Source organism: Acipenser ruthenus, chromosome 8 (assembly GCF_902713425.1).
Source record: "Acipenser ruthenus chromosome 8, fAciRut3.2 maternal haplotype, whole genome shotgun sequence".
Taxonomy (NCBI): Eukaryota; Metazoa; Chordata; class Actinopteri; order Acipenseriformes; family Acipenseridae; genus Acipenser; species Acipenser ruthenus.
This window is the reverse complement of record NC_081196.1, coordinates 2,707,072-2,716,891: the sequence shown is the minus strand read 5'-3', so window position 1 is coordinate 2,716,891 and position 9,820 is coordinate 2,707,072.

Sequence of the window (9,820 nt, the reverse complement as noted above, 5' to 3'; positions counted from 1 at the left end):
TACAGTGAAATCATATGTAGGGACCATCATTTTTTTACCAAGTTTTAAATTATAGGATTAGCTGAAATTCAGGTGATCTTATTAAAAGGTATCACAAAATAAATAAATAAATAAATAAATAAATCTCGTATCCAATACAAACCAGCAAAGTATATCCTAGCCTAGATCAATGGTACTCAACTCTGGTCCTCGAGATATGATCCAGTCCAGGTTTTTATTCCAAGCATGTTCTAATGTAGTTAATTGAAGCTGCTAAGAAGCAATTAACTAATTTAGGACCTGCTTGGAATAAAGACCAGGACTGGAACAGATCTCGGGGGCCACAGTTGAGTAGTACCGCTGTCTAGACCAGTGGTTCTACAAACCCGGTCCTGGGGACCCGCTTTGTCTTCTGGTTTTCACATGGGTCCCCGAGGACCAGGATTGAGAACCAGATCAATGACGATATGAAGCATGTGCTTAACTTCGCAGCAGGTTTATATGCGTTTCATTTCAATCCATCTGGTTTATTTACATGCATTTAATAAGTTCCTTTTTCTCTGTCAGTTAACAAAACTACCAGCAGGTGGAGACAGAGAGCTAGACATGCGTTAAAGAACTACATCAGGCTGATGAAGAGCACCAAGGAGAGGAGACAGACATGTGGAATAAGCGTTGCTCAGTTCATAAACTGCAGCAGCCCACTCAAGACATTGCATTATACATTCCCAGAAGCAACCATATTCCACTGGCATTCAAGCTAAACAAAACATAACTGCTGTTTTACTTGCCTCCCCTGTAAAAGTGACCTCATCACACCGAAGGGAGCTGTGCATCACTACAAATGTACTATGAGGAGTGTGTCAGTGCTGATTGGTTGTACTGTGTGCAGTAGGAGGGTTGATGACGACTCCGACAGGTTTTGCAAGTTCTTTGGTAGCCTGTAATCTTGCACAGGACACACAATATCTTACCTTGGTATGTAAAGGGCGATCGGGCCATTGTCACACCCAGCCTCCTGACTCCATTCCAGCTGTGTTGACTCAAAGCTGCAGCAACCCTGACGCAGTTAACCTTTTTCACAGCATCTCTGAAGGTGCAGCACTATTGCACAGCCCGTTCCTCCATGCTGGTCCGAAGGTATTACTCCCCAGCGCATTCACCAGTCCCACAGTTTCAGTAAAGAAGCCAGGGCCAGATTCACAAAGCACTGCCAGTACTTAGCAGGCTGCTAGTCAGGAAGATATCATTATTACCTGCTTCAAAAAACAAGATCTTATGATAGAAGTTTAGTAGAAAGCCACTCAGTAAGTCTATATGATTAAAGGATAAATGTTTTATTATTATTATTATTATTATTATTATTATTATTATTATTATTATTATTATTATTATCCTTTAATGAAATTGAATTGGATTTAGCAGACTGCTAGCTTGATTTTAACAGAAGGTTAGTTTAGGCTGAGGGGAGATGAGGTAAGAGGAGAGAGGGGGGAGAGAGAGAGAGAGAGAGAGAGAGAGAGAGAGAGAGAGAGAGGGGGGGGAGAGAGAGAGAGAGAGAGAGAGAGAGGGGGGAGAGAGAGAGAGAGAGAGAGAGAGAGAGAGAGAGAGAGAGAGAGAGAGAGAGAGAGAGAGAGGGTGCAGAGGGAGAGAGGGAGAGAGGGAGAGGGGGGGGGACCGAAGGGGAGTGCAATACAGAACAGGTATATCAAATTACCAGCTGATTATCATTTATATTGTTGTTAATATGTTACCTCTGTGAGAACTCCCTAGAGCTGGAGGCAAACAATGCTACTGTATGTGTTTGCTAATGCAATGTAATACACTTTAATCACCATTTCATTCAAGTACAGCCACCAGGCATGGGGTGTGTATGCCTTTAACACCATACAATAATACATATGGCATGGATTATTTGCGTCATAAGAAAGGAACACCCTAGAATTTATTTTTAAATAACAACTCGTGGCAAGACTTTGTGAGTTTTCCATGCATGCCAGTCTGCACCAGCACCTTCTCACCTGAACAAATGGATGGAACAAATACATCTCTGTTTATGTGTGTCTTTCAATGAATTCCGTTTAAAACTGACTTCCAAGAACAAAAATACCGGACCCGTGTCAACTCCCAAGTACGCATCATAAAGAGACGCCATCAAAAATACACCTTTTAACCTGGAAACTATTCCAGCACTAGATGGGGAGGGATAGGAGCAGATTCTTACAAAGCTGCAAAGGTGGTGTATTGAAGTCTTGAGTGAGGAGGAGAGGTCACAGGCTTCAATTGTGAGCCCCCTGTGGGACCCACACACTCTTGCTGCAGAGTTTGAGGAGGAGAGGACACAGGCTTCAATTGTGAGCCCCCTGTGGGACCCACACACTCTTGCTGCACAGTTTGAGGAGGAGAGGGCACAGGCTTCAATTGTGAGCCCCCTGTGGGACCCACACACTCTTGCTGCACAGTTTGAGGAGGAGAGGACACAGGCTTCAATTGTGAGCCCCCTGTGGGACCCCCACACACTCTTGCTGCACAGTTTGAGGAGGAAAGGTCACAGGCTTCAATTGTGAGCCCCCTGTGGGACCCCCACACTCTTGCTGCACAGTTTGAGGAGGAGAGGACACAGGCTTCAATTGTGAGCCCCCTGTGGGACCTCCACACACTCTTGCTGCACAGTTTGATGGTGCAAGCATCAAGAAAATGAGCACAGGGCATCCAGACTCAAAGCTACAAGCACAGCATCTAGTTTTGTGTTGATAAAATCAATGTGATTGCTATTTCCACTGTACAGTATATATTTAATATACTCTATTGTATATAATACATATGGGATTTTAGAGCTGACATTTGACCAAGTTTACTGTGGTTAAAAAAAAAAGTCATTTCTGGCACTAAGTAATGTATTGTAGAGGAATATATTCCATTACAAGTTTGCCTGTGTTACTGAATGCCATTATTTACTTGTGTGTTCCCATAGCAACAAATACCAATAGGGGTATTAGTGAAGGAGTTCCTAATTTTGATTCCAAATATATAAACACACAGATACACACACACACACACACACACACACACACACACACACACACATATATATATATATATATATATATATATATATATATATATATTGCACAATAAGTTATTGCTTATGAATGATGTATTACATAATCATTTGAGACCTGAATTAAAGCTTGCTTTGGTCACTTGAAAGGACTGAACACCAATCTTACGATCCCCATTTTTTCATGTTTTATACATATTGCAGTTCTTTTCTTTTCATTACAGTACAGTAACAATGAAGAATCCCTTTCAGTTTGACTCACATCTTTTTGCAAAGCCGACGTCGACAGCTCCTATCTCCTAAAGTACTTTAAAAGCACTACTCACGTTTACAGTCACCCACGTTGTGTCAGAGATGGCTTTCCCCTTACAGAATGCCCCCCAGAGCGCTCTGCTTTTGTTGACATGAACACCCATGCTCATGATGTCATACACCAGGGAGCGGCTGTCTCGTTGCTGTTAGCGTCTAACACAGCACTGAAGATCACTGAGTAACTCGAGGTAATGTGTTCTGCTACAGAAGCAAGGCTGACACTGATCAAGACGCTTAGTCCAGGGCCTGCCAAGCCAAGCGGCTCTTCATTTTATTTGTAAATCAAGTGTACCTTCTTATCTGCCATTTGAAAGCAGTCCTGTTCGTCTCGAGATCAATTCGATTTCAATAGGGACTCTGCCACAGTCCCAGTTAGGATTGCGGGCTGGCAGAACTGCACCTCTCCGACTCGCACTGATGGAGGAAGTCACCTAATGAGCGCCCAACACAAGGAACGCGACAGACAGGTTCAAAACCTCCAACACAAGGAACACGACAGACAGGTTCAAAACCTCCAACGCAAGGAACACGACAGACAGGTTCAAAACCTCCAACGCAAGGAACGCGACGGACAGGTTCAAAACCTCCAACACAAGGAACACGACAGACAGGTTCAAAACCTCCAACGCAAGGAACACGACAGACAGGTTCAAAACCTCCAACGCAAGGAACGCGACAGACAGGTTCAAAACCTCCAACGCAAGGAACGCGACAGACAGGTTCAAAACCTCCAACGCAAGGAACGCGACGGACAGGTTCAAAACCTCCAATGCAAGGAACGCGACAGACAGGTTCAAAACCTCCAATGCAAGGAACGCGACAGACAGGTTCAAAACCTCCAACGCAAGGAACGCGACAGACAGGTTCAAAACCTCCAACGCAAGGAACGCGACAGACAGGTTCAAAACCTCCAACGCAAGGAACGCGACGGACAGGTTCAAAACCTCCAACGCAAGGAACGCGACGGACAGGTTCAAAACCTCCAACGCAAGGAACGCGACGGACAGGTTCAAAACCTCCAACGCAAGGAACGCGACAGACAGGTTCAAAATCGGTTCGAAATATTTCATCAAAGCTCCATGTCCTCTCAGGCTGCCCTGCATTTCAAACTTGATTTAATGAATCATAAAGGACTTTAAAAAGCCAGTCCCGAACCTGGCATTCCTTTACAGTTGTGTGGATCTGACCACAGGTCAACTTTACATATATTCTGCATAGTTTTACTTTTTAATTCCTTCTGAACAACACAACCTTCTCATACAACATGCTTGTTCCTTTTAAAATAATCTCACAATGCCTCGCTTGTTCTCTTTTCCTGGAACCAGCTAGACTGTACAATCTGTCTCAGTCAAATAGGGAAAGAATTTCATCGGTAGATCTTACTTTAACAACAGCACTATAACGTTTCAGTAATTTAAATGTAATTCAGGAAGAGCCAACCTACACTTTAAAAAGGGTTTCTACTGGTAGCCCTAATTGTTCAATTTACAAAACTCAAGTAAAAAAAAAAAAAAAAGTGTTATCAGGTCCCTTAAGCACTCTCAAGTTGTGTTGTTATTTATTTATTTTTTAACATTAGTTTGGTATTAATGTTCAACACAACAGGCTTTCCTGCTAGACAATTGAATGCCGTGACAGTTACAGTAGGGGTCCTGAGCCCAAGGTAAAGACACTACCGAAAAACAAAGTCAAATATCTACAGGTAAAGACTACTAGGGTGGATATCAATGCTTGTAAAATGGTTTTGTGTCTGAAGACACTTTTTTAAATGTGCTTGTAGCTTATATTTCTAAAGTCTTGTTAACTTTTAGAGGGCTCCCCCCTTTAAATGTTCCCCATAGTAAAATCAAAGTGTACTAGTTAAATATACTGAATAATTAGTTACTTAATCAATGTCTAATGTGTCTCTGATCCATTGCACCCAATACTGATCCTGTGCAAACACACAGGAAGGTACTTGGAATGTTCACAGCACTGATGGAGGGTGTGGCACATTCCATTGTTAACTGTGTAATTCCGGTAATTACTTGATCTTTTTCTTATGTGTCATTTCCACAACTTAACCTGTATATCAGTGCAATCATATAACAGCACAGTATGAAAGTCCTCTTTGTTGAAACTCTTGATATAAGCAAAAGTGTAATAGTATTTTTCGAATATGGATTTATATTCATATTATTTATATTATTACTAACACTACAGATTGTTTCTGATTTCGATGTTTCTGATTTCGATGCCCATTGCACTGAGGCCCTATGTAATCTTCACAAACCACAGGGACCAGAAATCATTCCAAAATAATGGCTGTCTTTGCATGGCCTAATGGAAATATATATTATCCAACACAAAAGCCTGTCCGATTAGGTGCTAATTCACCATATTTGGCAGCATAATGCTCAAGTAGCCGGATTTATAAGCTTCATTCTGTCCCCCCCCCCCATCCCCCCCCCCCAAAAAACTGCACACCTTTTTTTAGTTTATTTAGTTAGGATTGTATACAGTTAGGTTAACATTTGTCAAACCCTTCTCATAATAACAATACTAATACTAATATTTTTTACAAACCTGGTGCATTCTCTTATTCAATGTGAAATGTGATCTAAACAGAGACAAGGTCATTGTGCTTTGTGTGAATAGTTCAAAGGATATTTCACATTAAATATAAAAAGGAGCTGGTTTGAGAAGCTATCGGTCTCTCACACACACACACAGCAGCGCTGGCTTTGCACTGATAAGACTGAGACAGGCTGAATGCCAGTGCCAGGGATGCCAGGGATCTTGGTAGAAGCAAGCTATCCTTTGACTGCTTAACCAGATTCTCCACCTGTCACAAATTAATTCCTGCTCATATATATTTACGAAACAGACCATCACTTGCACTGACACCTTGTGACACACGCAACAAAAAACTGCACACAATGTAAATGTGAAGGTCGGATAAGGTTTTTATTTGTGAAGCAACACATATGGTAATGAGGTAAGGAGGTGCTCTGACTCAGGCTTGCTTGTCATACCCAAGCAAGAGTGCCCCACACTCGGAGACGCTCTTTTAGTTTCATGGGCCCGACTCTCTGGAACTCTCTCCCAGCTTTAGTGCGTGCAGCTCCCACAGTCGCTCGCTTCAAATCAGCTGTAAAGACCCACTTACTCTCTCTTGCTTTCAATGCTCTTTAAGCCTGATATCTGTTATTAGCTGTTTTCTAAATTGCTATTTCAGGTTTTTCACTCCATCTCATTCATATGATTCTGTATGACACATGCATCCACAATGTTTAGAATTCACATCCTAGCCTTGTATTTAATGCATCATGCCTGTATTTAATGTAGTTGCATTGTTTTTTACTGTTTGTATTTAATGTACTATGCCCTGTATTTCACTGTATTTAACGTACTATGGTAAAGCATAAAATCACAGTGAAAGCATGGCAAAGCATAATAACATCACAGTGAAATCACATCTCAGCCAAATGCAAATAAAATAATACATAAAAATGCAAATAGAAGGACCTTTTAATTTATGTGCCGCCAAGTGCATGTACACAACACTTTTGTATCACACAAATACCACGAGTTGCATTTTCACGGCTTGTGACCAGTCTGGATTAAAAATGTACACCTCTGTAGAGATCAGATTCTGTACTGAAGGGGTCAAGTTCATCAACAGATGCTCTGTGTATTCCCAGGATCCCCTCAGATAGGTCCATGCCAGGGTGACTCCCCCTGCAGGAACATGCTTTAATAAACCCAGCTGTGGTGACTCCCCCTGCAGGAACATGCTTTAATAAACCCAGCTGTGGTGACTCCCCCTGCAGGAACATGCTTTAATAAACCCAGCTGTGGTTAGTCCCAAATCTGAATTATTAAACACGTAATCCATAAGATGTATTTCTCTTTTTCTTTTTGAATGGCAGTAACCGTTGCTATTAACTTGCTGAGCTCACTCCTGCAGTTTTGTACTTGTGAGAACATGTGAATACAAAAGTAAAAACCGGGACCATGTCACAATTTTAGTTACAATTTTAATAACAGTTTCCCACCGGGACAAAGAATTAAGATGGAGCTTGAGTCATTGCAGTCTATTTACTCAGTGTTTCCAGCCCCTGCCTTGATTTGATTAATCTGTATTGTATATTCCATTTACACTTAAAAAGTAATAAGTTAAACGTGACAAGAGAAAAATGATCACACCCTCAATCTTATGAGAATTACACAACTGTGCCTGTGGCCAAAAACCTGCTACCACTGCTGAATGCTGCAAACACTTCACCACTTTATACTTCACTTGCTGCATTGAATCTGTTCATCTGTCCTAATGGAAATCTGTAATGCATTATTAAAGCACACTCTGAAACACAAGCCATCCCTTATACAACTTGACCACAGTAAAATCACAGCAAAGTGTAATAAAGCACAGTGAAAGCATGGGAAAACATAGGGAAGCATTGTAAAGCACAGAGAGGTATGGTAAAGCATATTCAAACAATGGAAAATCAGGGAAAACTGTAGTAAATGCATGATATATAACTATGGTATAAAGATGGTAGAGTGCAAAAATACAGTGGTAAACTTGATAAGGGATCTGAAACAAAAACATATTGGAAATGTGAAAAAACATCAAGTTATCAAAAGTGCCCAGCCATTTAAAAGTGAAATGGTGCTTCTGCCTGATTTACTGTATAGAGAGTCTGGCAGTTCTCGCGTTTCCCTGATAACTTGGTGTGAGGGACTACCGTTCCTCTCAATATGCCTAAATGATGGAATGGTGATGGAACCAGACCGTAAAAGACTGTTAACCAGGATCTGAACATTCGTTTTTTCAGCCCATGTACCAGGATGCTGCAGATTATCTGTCATGTTGTACTGATGCATTTGCATATCCTGAAAAAACCCAGGCGAAGAACTAAAGGATTCTCCTCACAATAGAAGAGGGCGATAGGGGTCAGATAGCATGGGGTCCTTCATTTCAGGAAATGAAACGCAGGCATTAGCACAGCTGGGCGCCTCACTGTTTGCTCGCTCTTGTTCCAAGCTATTGGCAGGATGGATGCGCTCACAAGGAGAGCCAGTTGTTGACCGATGGGATAGCTTTCTGAATCAGCTGGATGCTGCAGCTGTTGCTTCTCAAATTTAAAGCATCCTCAATGTACTGTGTTTTAAAGCGGCTTAAAATGCCATTTCTTATTTAAATATGTTTGGATAAATCAGACACAGACCTCTTCTTTTTTTTGAACATCCTATTTTATGGTCAGTTAAATATTTTCTGCTTCAGTTCCTTTCTCTAAGCAGCCCTTTATATCTTCAGAGAAAGCCATGATAACATTCAAAAGCCAGATTACAGCGACTCCAGTTACTGTGGGTAATTACAGCTCCCTAAAGAGAACATTTCAGTCAAACTGCGAGGGTCAACATGACAGGAGCACTCCTGTTTAGTCAGCGACCATCACCCAATGAGTAAAAGCAATTACAGCAGCCAGCATGACTTAGGAAGCAGACTTTACCAACCATTCCTGGTCACAGTGTCCACACCCATTCTCTGTACCAGATATCCTTGTTTTTCTATTGGAAATGTATTTGTTTCTAATCTATGTAACTAACCATATCTCTACTATAGAGCCTGTTCACTAAACAGTGACCCATGGGTCTTTAGATTGGGTATTAAAAATCATTGTACTATGCATTTATCACAGTCTACCATGGTTTGCCGTGTTTTAAAATTTGAATACCATACCTCTCTATCCTTTCTACCTGTGCTTAACCATGCTTTTACTATGCTTTACTACACTTTGCTTTTACTATGCAAAACCTTTATCTGGGAAGACCCATTTAGACTGTAAAGTTATGGGTAAACCCCATTAAAAAGGTTTATAATGTGATCATTTCAAAGCGGGTAGTATTTAAACCGTCGCTATTCTGATCAGTTGAACAGACCCTGGTTCTAGCGAGTGTTATTTTTGAACTCACTCTATTGAATGATCTCAAAGCATGGCTCGTTTTAGTGGCAGCTCATTTACGATTTAAGATGTCGTGCTTTACCCTGCTAATAAATGATAATACGTGTAACGGCCCCTTTGTTAAAACCAAGGCGTGGTAACTGCTAATCCAAACACGATTCTGATTCTGTGGTTTTGCTCTTCAAAAAGTGGGTGTTTGTTTGCGATTACAGAGGGCTGTAGAGAATGCAGACTCCGCTATCACGAATGGGGAACACTGCAGAACACCAGCAGACCTTGTTGTCTCTTCAGTTTGTATGCACCCTCTAAAGTTTCGGTTGCTCCCGTTTACAAACCATTCGATCAAGAACATATTATGCCCCCGGCAATGCTTTGTTTTTGTTCACAAAGAATTTTTTTTTTCTAAAGCCAGCTGATTCCTTGATATGGGGTTGTCATTGGAGGCGTGGCATTTGTTGCATTATTATGAGAGAAGCTGTGTGTAGCTTAACTGTCATTCAAACTGTTCAAATCTGCA